This window comes from Papaver somniferum, unplaced genomic scaffold (genome assembly GCF_003573695.1).
Source record: "Papaver somniferum cultivar HN1 unplaced genomic scaffold, ASM357369v1 unplaced-scaffold_10, whole genome shotgun sequence".
NCBI classification, from domain to species: Eukaryota; Viridiplantae; Streptophyta; class Magnoliopsida; order Ranunculales; family Papaveraceae; genus Papaver; species Papaver somniferum.
Window position 1 is genome coordinate 5,351,787 of NW_020618825.1, and position 13,914 is coordinate 5,365,700.

The 13,914-nt window shown below is 34.1% G+C and overlaps 1 long non-coding RNA gene across 1 annotated transcript; it reads right to left on the minus strand.

Annotated features, from left to right (window-relative positions):
• Nucleotides 1-669: 669 nt before the first annotated feature.
• LOC113326987 lies at nucleotides 670-1,035 on the minus strand. The gene is made up of 3 exons (XR_003348656.1): nucleotides 1,003-1,035; nucleotides 812-893; nucleotides 670-713 (listed from the first exon to the last, which is right to left on the minus strand). It is a non-coding gene; the product is annotated as an uncharacterized LOC113326987 (long non-coding RNA).
• Between the last annotated feature and the right edge of the window lie 12,879 nt (nucleotides 1,036-13,914).

Sequence of the window (13,914 nt, forward strand, 5' to 3'; positions counted from 1 at the left end):
TCTCAGTCCATCTCATTGTCAGACTCTTCAAATTCGAGCAAATCATCATCATCGCTAGTAGTATAAACACTTTCAACATCAGCATCATCTTCATCGACAACTTTCCCTCGTCCTTGTTCTGGCACAATGTAAGTGACGGTTTCTTCCGGAACATCACACCTATCCCAAACAAAATTGTCATCATCATCCTGCTGCGGTTCAAGTTGTACATCTTCCATAGAATAAGCCGAGTACAAATCCTGTGCTGCTTCACTAGGACTCAAATATGTATTAATATCACGCACTGGCATATCATAATAGTTCCGAGGTTTTAGTTTTATCACTGTCTGCTACTGGGACTCCTCTCCTTCATTCACATACATAACTTGTGATACTTGAGAAGGTAACACATAAGGTTCATCTTGCCAACAACTTACGGTTCTATTAACAGCAGTAACAACTCCATGTTTATCTTTCCTGCATCCCCTATCACTATCTACATCCCGCCAATCACATTTGAAAAGAACAACACGGAATCCACCCACATACCTCAACTCTATAATATCAGTTAGCACTCCAAAATAATCCTTCTCGATGGTTACACATACTCCAGCGTTTTGTGTCGTTCTTCCCTGCTCCCAACGTTTTGTCTGAAAGCGGTACCCATTGACCGTGTAAATGTTGAAAGACAGTTCTTCACTCACCTGACTGGTCTCTTTGTGCAGTTGGTAAATCTGTTTGTTATAGAAAAAATCCCGCCGAAGTCAGAAATCATAAGAAGCCTGTGTGGCGAACAAAACATGCATGTTAATAGTATTGAATTGAGACTCACTTTACGTTCAAACCATCTAGGAAATTCTTCGGTGTGCTTTCTATGTGCGTGGCTAGTTCCTTCAAGCATAGATTTGTGTTCTCTGTAAATTGCCATAAAAAAATCATTCAAATACATGTGCACGAAAACAATCTCACAATCTAGCATTATTCACTGTACATAAGGAGAAAGAGCAAGTAGAGAACACGTACTCCTCATATTGGTGCACTTCATCACAATTCTTGAGAACAGCCAATTTCATTTGTTGGAACTCTTCCTCTGAAAACGAGGCCACACGTTTCTTACCTTGAAATTCACCGGATTGTCTGAAAACAGACAACTTATTAACTGCTGACTGAAATCGAGTGTTATCCTCGTTTCTACCAAGTTGATTAAACTTCGTAACTACACTATTCATATGGCGCTCAATTAATACGAGAGATTCTTCTATTATTTTCCCTTTCGCCATCGAGCCTTCAGGATGAGCTTTATTCCGCACATAACGCTTTAACTTCCGCAAGTACCTGATACATAGGATAGAAAAACTATTGTGTACCCCATAAACAAAGTACAACTAAATCGACAGTAACCAAAATGAACTAGTGAAAGTCGATCAATCTTTGATATCAGTGTAACTATGACATATATAAATCCTCATTTGGAAATTCATCCATGGCTAAAATCTGCGATATCACTTAGACAAATCGCATATGCTCCTGACTAAAGTAACAACCATTCACAAGCTATTTACATGTTCGATAGTATTATTCCACAATAGCATATATTATTAAATTTCTAAGTACCTTAAGTGTGTATATATACACTAACCGTAATAGAAAATCTTTACAAATACCATCAGATCACAGAAAAGATAAAATTTCCAAGGAAAATGACATTGATATAGTCGTACCTCTCAATTGGATACATCCAACGATACTGCACCGGACCACCAACCTTTGCTTGTTCTACTAGATGAATGGGCAAGTGCATCATCACAACAAAAAAAGATGGGGGGAATATCCTTTCTAACTTGCATAATGTGATTGCAATACTGTCTTGTAGTTTGTCTAAGTCAGCCATATTAAGGACAGTAGCACACAGAACTTTGAAAAACATACATAACTCAGTCACTGCTTCACACACATCATCTGGCAAATTTCCACGAATTGCTATTGGTAACAAATGTTCCAATAGAACATGGCAATCGTGACTCTTTAGACCAATAAGCCGCCGCTCTTTAAGGTTCACACATCGAGAAATGTTTGATGCGTACCCGTCAGGAACCTTAATTTCCCTCAAAATTTTACAAAATGAATCCTTCTCCTTGTTCGACATCACATATGAAGCGTTTGGCACCCTATACTTATCCCCTGTTCTCGTCGCCCATAAGTCCTTCCGTATACCCATCCTTTGTAGGTTCAATCGAGCTTTTATATTGTCTTTTGTCTTCCCATTTGTTAGCCAATCCACCACAGGTCTTAATATGAAGTAAGTGCATAGTAAAGGATAACCTTGAATAACTCTTACAATCAGGATAAAGGGGTTGCTCAGACTCCTCCAACAATAGCACCTAGCAACTCATCCCAATCGTCGTTTTCCGGCAAGTCATCTTCAGCTGTTCTAGCAGTACCCAAAGGTTCCCTTCCCTCTGCCTCCCCATGGTATATCCAATTAGTATATCCTTTCGTGAACCCATGACGCAATATATGTAGATGTACTTCATCTCGAGATAAGAAGCCATTGTTATTGCAGTACACACACGAACAACGAATTGATTCAATCCCAGGTTGTATATGCTCAAATGCAAAGTCTAGGAAGTTTACGACTCCCTCGCGGAATGCCTCCTCACTCCTACCCATTTTAATCCAACTCTTATCCATGGATAATTCCTGCATCAAACAGGCACAAATAAATTGAAATGCAAAAATTGATAATCAAATATCGATGCCCTTGCCAATGAATTAAAATCTAGTTACATCAATGGCAACTGAAAATGAAACCCTAGGGTTTGATTAGAAATTACTAACAAACAAAATCCATGTTTAAAATCAGGGTACGAATTTTTTTTTTTTATTTTTTACTGAGTGCAAAATTAGTAAAAAACCACAGATCTAAAATACCTGTGTTAAAAACACCTTCAATCACCAACGAAACCAAAAACCGTAAATATTAGAGGCGAAAAACAAAGTCTAGGGTTATTTTTTACAGAATCTAAACTAAGTTATAAATAATAGTATCAAGTGCAAAATTAAGGTTAAATTTCAGTACCTTGTTTTGCTAATTCTTCCGATTAGAGAAAAACATAAGGTAAATCAAAGGAAATGAGGGTTCTTGCTGCAACAAAAATTGGGTTTTACCACATCCAGGTCTTCAGATCGTGAAGATGAGAAAAGGGATTTTAGGATTAAAAGTATTGGTGCTGGAGAACCAGTCAAGGAGAGAAGAGAAGTGGAGATCAAAGGGTTTTTTTTTTCCTCTGGAGTCTCGACTGGTAAAAGAAAGAATCACAAGAGCGAAGAGAGGAGGATTGAGCGAAGTGAATAGAAGAGGATGGAAGCGAGTCAAATCGTTAGGACTTTTTGTTTTTTTTTTTATTGAAGCACGTTAGTCATACGGATTGTGCAATTTTTTGGACGGTGGATATTGGGTTTCAGGTTTTCATACGGATTATAAGAAAGTGTGTTTCCTTTGTGCTTTCTCTTCGTGCATTTGTGCTTTCTCTTTGTGTTTTCGGATTGAATTTCGACTAGTCACATAGGTCATGAAATAATTTAGAGTAGTCACACAGGTCATGAAGTGGATCTAGTTCACACACACAAATTCGTCATCTTCGAGAAAGAAACTTGCTCGGAGATCGAAACCTGACCAGAAGCGGACTACTATAAGTCTGAATGTTCGTAAGAAGGATGAATCACACCATTTACTGGTAAGATTCCATGGGAATATTCTCAGAAACCTTAAACACACCCTTTTCTGGCAACTTCGAGAAAGAAAGTGGCTCCGATTTCGAAAGCTGGACGGAAGTGGACTACTATAAGTCAGAAACTTCATAAGAATGATGAATCCACCCATTTACAAGTAAGATTCAATCGAAATATTCTTTGAAACCTTAAAAAAACCATTTCTGGCGACTTCGAGAAAGAAAGTGGCTCTGAGTACGAAAGCTGGCCGGAAGTGGACTACGATAAGTTAGAAGCTTCGTAAGAACGATGAATCCACCCATTTACAAGTAAGATTCCATCGAAATATTCTCTGAAACCTTAAACAAACCCATTTTTGTCGACTTCGAGAAAGAAAGTGGCTCTGAGTACGAAACCTGGCCGGAAGTGGACTACTATTAATATGAATTCATTGAAATGAGAACCCTAAAATTAATATGAATTCAATTAAAATTGAAGAAATTGGACCCGCGAATAATCTAAATTTGACAAAATATGATATTCAATCAAATTTACATTTTACACTTCTATTTTGTGCCAACATAATGCCGATCGACGTTTTTGCACATTTAGCCGATTTGCGTGCGCATTTTTTGGAGGGACGAAGGGTTATAGGGACATCCCATTTATGCCCACATAAATAAAAAGTCGTCAAATGCATGTACTAAATATGAACTTAACTATTCCAAGAAATCTTGGAGATAGTATCTTAAGATTAGTTCAAGTGCATCTTAATTCACCTTCTATCTTGGAGAGGGTATCATAAGAAAGTGTGTTTTATTTGTGCTTTCTCTTCGTGCATTTGTGCTTTCTCTTTGTGTTTTCGGATTGAATTTCGACTAGTCACATAGGTCATGAAATAATTTAGAGTAGTCACACAGGTCATGAAGTAGCTTTAGTTCACACACACAAATTCGTCATCTTCGAGAAAGAAACTTGCTCGGAGATCGAAACCTGGCCAGGAGCGGACTACTATAAGTCTGAATGTTCGTAAGAAGGATGAATCACACCATTTACTGGTAAGATTCCATGGGAATATTCTCAGAAACCTTAAACACACCCTTTTGGGCAAAATGAATTTCATACGTATCGTTAACGTTTTTTTCTTCTTGTTATCCGTAAAAAATTTGATGTTGGCGAGTTTTGAATTCAAGTCATTAGGGCAAGTTTTGAATTCAAGTCACTGATATATCACCTAGTGACTTTACCGTTGTACTACAATGATGGTGAGTTTCGAATTCGGATAAAGTAATTGATAACGGGAGAAATGGAATTCGAGACAAATTAAGTGAGTCTGATCGACATAAGGTAAGATTGACTGATAAAAAACTAAATTAAGTGAACTAGATAGACATCCAGTTTGATTTAATAGTGAACCATATAAACCCATGGAATCCAAGGAAAACAAAGTAAGGTCGAGCGATATTGGATAAAATTGATAGATAACGGGTGAAATTGATTAAAGTCAATGGACATTTGACTAAAATGACGGTAATTTTTTCAATGCCAACTGTCTATAAATTCATTGTAGGGTTTGGCTTATATGTGATAGAAATTCTGAGTCGAACTCTGTAAAATTTTAAGGTTCGACTTATATGGGAAAGAAATTATTAGCCGAACTTAATGTTATTCAGGTTCGACTTGTGTGTGAATTAAAATACAAGCCGAACCTTGTATATTAGAATTAAATGTTTGCATATGATTTATTATTTTAATTTTCGATGTTGGAATGGCGAAGATGGAAAGGAAAAAATTTCAAATACGAAGCTCACTACCGCATTCTTCGAAAGTTTCTCATAACTCGTTTGGGATACTAGATGGATGGTTTTCTTTTGTAATGCTACCATGTTCTTATGTAATGGGAGTGTAATTTGGAATATTCTTATTTAATGGGAATGTAATTTGGAATGTTTTCTTTTGTAATGCTACCATTTTCATGCATCGACCTCATGAAATTTTATTCAAGTTCCTGAATATCATTCTTGCATACATTTTCAACTGATGCATAGCCTCATGCATCACTTTTTGACGGATGCATGGACCCCATGCATCACTTTTCGATGGATGCATTGTCACATGCATCACCTTTCGATGGATGCATGGACCTCATGCATCACTTTTCGACGGATGCATTGACCTTAAACAAACCATTTTCTGGGAACTTCGAGAAAGAAAGTGGCTCCGAGTTCGTAACCTGGGAGGGCGTGGACTACTATAAGTCAGAAACTTTGTAAGAACTGCGAATCTACCCATTTACAAGTAAGATTCCATCGAAAAAATCTCTGAAACCTTAAACAAACCATTTTCTGGCAACTTTGAGAAAGAAAGTGGCTCCGAGTTCGAAACTTGGGAGGGAGTCGACTACTATAAGTCAGAAACTTTGTAAGAACGACGAATCCACCCATTTACAAGTAAGATTCCATCGAAAAATTCTCTGAAACCTTAAACAAACCATTTTCTGGCAACTTCGAGAAAGAAAGTGGCTCTGAGTTCGAAACCTGGGAGGGAGTGGACTACTATAAGTCAGAAACTTTGTAAGAACGATGAATCCACCATTTACAAGTAAGATTCCATCGAAAAATTCCCTGAAACCTTAAACAAACCATTTTTTGGAAACTTCGAGAAAGAAAGTGGCTCCGAGTTCGAAACCTGTGAGGGAGTGGACTACTATAAGACGAAATCTTCTAAGAACAATGAATCCAACCATTGGGTAAACTCGGCGATCTCCACATTGGGTAAACTCGGCGAATACATTGGATTCGGGCCCGAGTTCTGTCCAAATCCATTGCCCGAAAAATCGAAGTGTTGCGTCAATATCATAGTCGAAGTCAGACTACTAAGACCAAGCTCATTAAACAATTTATTTAGGCTAATTTAACTTATGTTAATGACTCATTGCATGTGTCTGTTATTGGCATGTTGATAGATTATTTACTTTCCTTTATTGACACAGGTATTAATGAAAATTTGGTATGGATTTTGAATTAAAATATGAACTAATAATAAAATTAAAAATGGAAAATATGAACTTTTTTGGTAACTTAATAATTTGTGTTCCAGCTAATTCAAAATATTAAATTAAAAATCTTAATTACATTTATTTACTACATATGATTAAATATGGAGAATAAATGTGGAATTTATTTTAGATTTGAGATTAAGAAAGGTAAATTTGAATAAATGGAAACAACATTAATTTAAAAAAAAATTCTTCTGGTTAGAAGGGAAAGAAATATCATATTAAAGAATATTTTTTATTATCTTTTGATAAGTTTAAATTGATAGATGACATGCATGAGTTGTCACTTTATTATAGGAAATAAAAACTTAAATCAATGGGCTTTATTATCTGCATGCAATTGCTTAATTAAAAAAATAGCTTAGAAATATTTAGAAATTTTTTTATTTCTATTTTTTATAGGAATAGTTCTACGAAATGTTAATATTATTTTTTATTTTTTACTTTTTTTTATGTGAGAAAGTCTCCTTCTGGCATATTAATATTTTTTTAGTTTTAAATTTTTTGGATGTCGGTGTCCGATATTTAATCAAGAAACGTTACACGTGCAAAACGCACGTTTAGTAATCAAGGCCCTGGACCTCATTGTGAGCCGTTGGATCTTCTCGAGATTGCGTACTCTGTATACGCTATATATGAATCCTTAAGGAAAGAAAACCCTAACCCTTCCTCACAATCTCCGCCTCCTTTCTCTAAGTCATCTCCACTTCCCCTGCTCCTGCTAAAGTCGATCCCGTTTCTCCCAGAAGAGTTCAACCACCTTCACGTCTCTCTCCCTCTCAACCAGTTTTTCTTTAAACTTCAACACCCTCTCTTCAATTTTTGTTGACATTGAATTTTTAATATCAAACCAAATTAGTTTCCATCAAGAGATTATGATTCGTTACTAAGAAATGTTTTTATTTTCTGCTAAACAGTTAAACGTATAACTGATTTTTGACTCTAATGATGGTTTGAGGAGTTCAAATATTTACTTAATTGAAGATTGTTTTTTTCCTTCTTATTTCAGTTAGCGATTTGTTTTAAACTTCTGTTATCGAACCAATTTAATTCACATCAAGAAAATATGATTCGTTTTCATTTAGATAGGTACTGAGATCTATCTTTAATTTCTTCTAAATGGTTAAACTTGTAACTGATTCTGACTCTAATGATGATTTGAGGAGTTTGGAATTTTTATTTTCCTCCTTTTTCAGTTAGGGATTTGTTTTAAAATGTTGAATCTTTACTGATTTCAACTCTATTGATCATTGAAGAGTTGAGATTTCTGGTTATTCAACTGAGTTTGGGTTTTTCTTTCATTTTTTTCATCTTGAATTTTTGTTGTTTGTTTGTTGAATTATTAACTGAGTTCTCCTTCAAAAAAAGAAATAAGTAGTGGGTTTCATTTTGTATGTGAGTTTCCTTTTGGGTTTGATTCATATTGTTCTTCATTTTTGTTTCATTTTTGGGGTTTTATTTATTTAGATCTGAGTGATTTTGTTCGTTCACCTAGGTATAACGCCAAGAGAAACCATTAGATTGTTTCACCATTACAGTGGTTACCAGCATGACTTTGTTAGCCAATCAAATAGGGGCTAAAGCAAACATTCGTTTGGCTGTGTCTTAGTGGATAGTTGAGGTAAAACCCTAATAGTTCTGCTTATTAACCACAGATGTTTCCTTTTTTACGCCTAGTGCCATTCTATTTATTGATACACTAACCCTACGTTTCATCACTTCCCACTTCAGCGCCTCCTTCCTTTCCTCCCTCAGTCCATAGATCTCTCTGGATCATCTGTTAGATTTTAGTCTCTCAGTGATTCAAAAGGTTCGATGAGGACACAATTGGGGACTAGAGTTTGTAATTTTTGCTCTTCTCCCTAATCAATTTATGATGTCTGAGAACTATTAATCATGAAATCCGTTTTTAGTTTTCTAGTTTCTTTTGATTTAGTTAAAATTGGTCTGATATGATTATTTATCATTAGGTCCATTTCATGGATAAATGATGTGGGGTTTCTAAATTTAATTTGTGGTCGTTTCAGTTCATGGATTTTTCATTTCCATGTTAATTAACCGCGAAAAACCAAGACATTCTCGAATCATGGCCAATTTTTTTATAGATTTTGTTGTTTTTGTTTTGATATAGATCGCGAATTAAAAGAAAATATAGATTTTCTTATGGTGATTAGTAAATTTTTATGATTCTTTAGAATTTTTAAATTAAATCTATTTTGATTATGGTGATTTTGATTTTGATTTCGTTTTTCATTATTTTGTTAAATGTATAAGCTAATAGATTTGCTGCCAATGTTTCTTTGAATTATTTAATCGGTTATGCTGAATTGATTTTATTTTATTCTGTTAATTTGAGAGTTTCAGATTTGATAGAGTTGTTTTCTTCTGAAAAGAATTTGTACCAGCAGTATGAATATGGTTTAAGATCAATTTGCACAACCATATTCATGCATATTCAAGTTCTTAAATCTCTGTCTTTTTCTCCAAATGAATCTGATTCTTTTCCTAGATTTATTTGTTGGAATGAATAAATCAGGTGAGATTTACTGCCAAATGAATCTGATTCTTTTCCTAGATTTATTTGTTGGAATGAATAAATCAGGTGAGATTTACTGCAAATGGATCTAATCTTGAAGGGTATGTTTAGAAAAAGTACCAAATTAACAGTTTTTATTATTTGGTCTTTTGATTCAGTTCTTGGTGTTGTATGTCCAGTTTAGCCTACAGATTAGCTTCCTTATTCTAATTAGATCTTGTCTTCTTTGTATTTGTTTGTATATGCAGGACCCAGTTTATTATTTGTTTGACGGGATGGACTTGATCTTGAATGAGTGCTCTATTTGGTCTCAAAATCAGAGCTAAAAAACAGATTGGTGATAGAAGGTCACATCAGCATGAATCTATAAGTATTTTGCAGCCTGTCCATGGAGATTCAAAGAACTTCAATGGGTGTTTCAAATTTGAAGTAGTGTTCTTCAGCTTTTGTTTCTAAAATTGTGGAGAGAGATTAGAATGTATTTTTGTTCTTTTTTTTTTTGTAAGGAATGTTACTCTTTTAAGAAATGATGTAGATTGAATTATGTGGTATAATAAAATTATTTCTCTTTTTAATTTGGTTCATAATTTGTTCATTATTAATTTCCTTTAATGACATTGTGGGATTATCTAAATCAAAACACTAAAGATGGATTTTCTAAATCAGACACCAGAACAGTTAATGCAGAATCGGTGGAGCGAGCACAAAAATTTGGTAGCTTAAAAACTGGAGCAACCAATTGCAGGCCAGTTGTTCTATGTATCTATGAACTAGTATTTTACTTGCTCTAGGATCATCGGTCGAGCTTAAAACCAATGGGTGTTTTACTTGCTCCAGGTTGGATGATCTAGCGATGAAGCAATGAATATTTTACTTGCTCAAAGTGGTTGGTCTAGCCTTAAAGCATTGGTTATTTTACTGGCTCCAAGTGGTTGGTCTAGCTTTAAAGCGTTGGCTATTTCACTTGCTGTAGGTGGTTGGTCTAGTTTTGGAGCAATGACCAAAAAAGTCGCTTTATGATAATTGGTTGATACCTAGAGCGAGTGCCTAGCTGCTCAAGACTTTTACAAATTCCACCTTTTGCAACTCCAGAGCAAGTGCCACTTTTAATCGCTCTAAGGGTTAGAGCGTCTTAATATGGGCTTTGGCAACTAACTCTGCGTTGTCGCTCAATCCAGTTTTTCTTGTAGTGAATGAGCGCGCTTTACTATTTCTGTTCAGGGATAATCATTAACAGATGCAATTACAGTCTCAAACTAGGGACCCATCATTTTTCTTACCCGGACTATCAAGTTCAACGTCGTTGCTACGTGCAAAACGAATATATGTTACTCGATTCCCATGTATGTGGAACAACTGGGTCTGATGGGAAAAGGATTACCTCGACGGAAATCGCTCCTGGGATTAATGTTAGTAGACATTAGAAAAAATAAAAAAAATCATGAGGAAATTTACAACAAGTACTTGTGATAAAGTCGACAGATTTGTAAAACCACATTTTGAACAGTATTAGCATAGAATAAATATAAGATCATGTCCAGTAGATTTGACATTTTCCAAGGGACTGCGCTGCCCATTTAATAATGAGTGCATAATCATGTCTTACAAGTTTATTTTATACACAAAAAGCCTCTACCTCTTTGTAAGTTATTTGTAGAGTAATCAGACAAATAAAAATGAAACTTTTGTACCTTGTAGATTTCAATTTGTGTATACTGATCCTGCCCAGTAAAACTAATTCCTTGGATGGTGTATACCGAACTTTTCTTAAACTAGTTTTCCCGCTCTTTCATTACTTGTAGCTACACAAAAAGAACAAAGAAAAATGAACGTAACAATGGCTATCTTGGTACGTTTAGTTTCTTGTCTGTTGCTATTGTGTTGGATTCAATATCATTACCCATACTGATGATAATGACGTTGCAACACATTGCAAAATTGTAAAGCAACCTGGCATTCTAATTTTTGTCGTCTTTTTCTTGTAGTCTATGGACTCTATACTCTATTCTAACTCTAAAGCAACTCTAACTCTATGAAATGTTCCAATTGCAGAACTGTGAAGTAAAATGGCATTGAGAATGTTTCCAGTTTGCCTATATTCATGACATGCTTGAACCTTGTCTAACATCAACTCTGTGAACATGGTTATGTGCTATAAACCAACTGGCAGGAATCTCATTAGCTTCTTAAACGAAGGCGTTGTAGCTTAATTTGAAATTGAATCCACAATTAGTCTAACAAACAATGAAGAATTAAACCACAAATATCTACGAACGTAAAACATGTAAACCCCGTCCAAAACTAGGGTTTTTCCTATTTTTAAAAGACAGATCACATTCCAATCCCTAATGCATCCAAAATCAGAAAACAATAGGTAAAAAGAACAGAATTTTTTAGGGGATTTTAGATTCTGAACCCCAATTGAATTTCTACCTTCTTAGATCTACATTTATCAGTAAAGGAAAATTAGCAACAAAAAAAAGCAAACACAAATTTGATGTTATATTGATAAAACATAAGCATAGAAATCTCAAAAAGAAAAAGAAAATAAGAAATTCGTCGATCTAACCTTGAATCGTAATTGATGAAAAAAGAAAAATATTTCACCATCGTTCTTCTCTCACAGTTTCTTCTTCTTCTCTCACAGCTCCATTGAATTTACCCACACAGCTCCATTGAATTTACTTTACTGAGAATGAAAGTTAATAACGAGGAGAGAAAGAAATAGGAGGACCGACACAACTAACAAGGAGAAGCAACTTCCCTCAGAAGTCGGAAGTCAAAAATGTTGGCTTCAAAAAAAAGCTACTTATCAACTTCTATAAGTCATTCTAAAACATGCAATCCAACCTGACTTTTGACTTTTTGACTTAAAAAATTCGAAAAACAGCTTCTATATGAGTATCCAAACGATCTATTAGTGTACGACACAAAGTAGACAAATAATTTCTCTGCTGGTTTTTCATACTTTTGTATTGCATTTTTTGAATACATTCGGATTTTTCATGCCTGTTTGTTGAATAATTGAATTATTCATGAATAGGTCTCTAAATAATTGTAATCAACTGTTTAAGACCTGGCAGAGAAAATTTCTTCGAGCCATAAATTTGATATACAGGTGGTCTGGTTGGAGAAATTGAAACCCTAATAGTGTCTTCTTATCGGTGATATTGTCAGATCAAAAAAGAAAAAATATGGTTTGGTCCTTTTCTAGGTGATCCCAAGTCAATTTGATCCTTTTAGAAATCACTTTTTTCCATTTGATCTATAATTATTTAAAAATATTAAAATATCTATTTAAAAATATTAAAATATCTAAAATACCTTTTCTCTTTCTTATTTTGTTTCTTACTCACATGATTCACTTTTTTGGTTTTCTCTCATCTTTATTTTCTCTATTAATTTCTCTCTCCTGTTAACCTTAATAGATAAAAGTTTAAAAATTAAATAACTCTCAAAATATACGTTAAAAATTAATAAATTTTATATATTCGGAAAGGTCTCGACGAGATCTACACAACGAGTACTCATTATATTATGTTTCGGAATTTTATTTTTTTTCGGTATAATAGTAGTTCAAATCCGAGAATGAACACTATTTTAGAACATGGTAATTCATTCTAGTTCTAGTAGTTCATTTCGTAGAATGAACTCGTATATACTAGCAATTTATTTTGTAGAATAAACTCATAGTAATAGTTCAGTTTGAAGAATGAAGTCGCAATGGTAGTTCATTATTATAGTTCACATCGAAGAATGAACTCGTGATAGATGTTGTTATTTTCGAATGAACTCATAATAGTTGTTCATATTGTAGGATTGATAATTCATGTTGTAAAATGAACTCGTAATAATAATTAAGAATGGTAATTCATATTGTATAGTGCACTCGTAATAGTTCTTCATTATGGTAGTTCATATTATAAAATGAACTCGTAAACGGTAGTTCATATTGTAGAATGAACCCGTGATAGGTGTTCATATTGTATAATGAACTCGTAATAATAGTTCATTATACCAGTTCATTTTGTATAATGAAATAGTATGGTAATTTATTTTGTAGAATGAACTCGGACGTTATTTAATCCTAAGAGTTCACTTTTTGGATGGACTAACTAGCATGATAGTTCATTAAAGTAGTCGATTTTGTAGAATAAAATCGTATAATAGTTCATTAAAGTAGTTCATTTCGTAGAATGAACTCGTATAATAGTTCATTTTATAGATAAAAGATAAGGCAAAAATTAAAAGTTCCGAAACATAGCGACAATGGTACTCGTTGGAAAGCTATCGTCGAGGGCTTTCCGAATATATAAAATTTATCACTTTTAGACATATGGTTAAAAAGATATTTAAGTTTTAAGTTTTCATTTATTTATTTTTATTAAGGAGACAAAAAAAATATTTTTGCCACTGTTAAAGGAATATGACATCATTAATGACATCATCACGTGTGGGTATTATCCATCCTATGATCAAACAATAATTTTTTGGACCAAACAATATTATATATTTTAAAAATGACCAAACAAATAATTAACTGGGTCAACTAGACCAAACTATCTCTAATATCTGAACTAAACTAATTCTAATATATTATTCCGGTTGAGAAAATTCAAAACTGTTAACA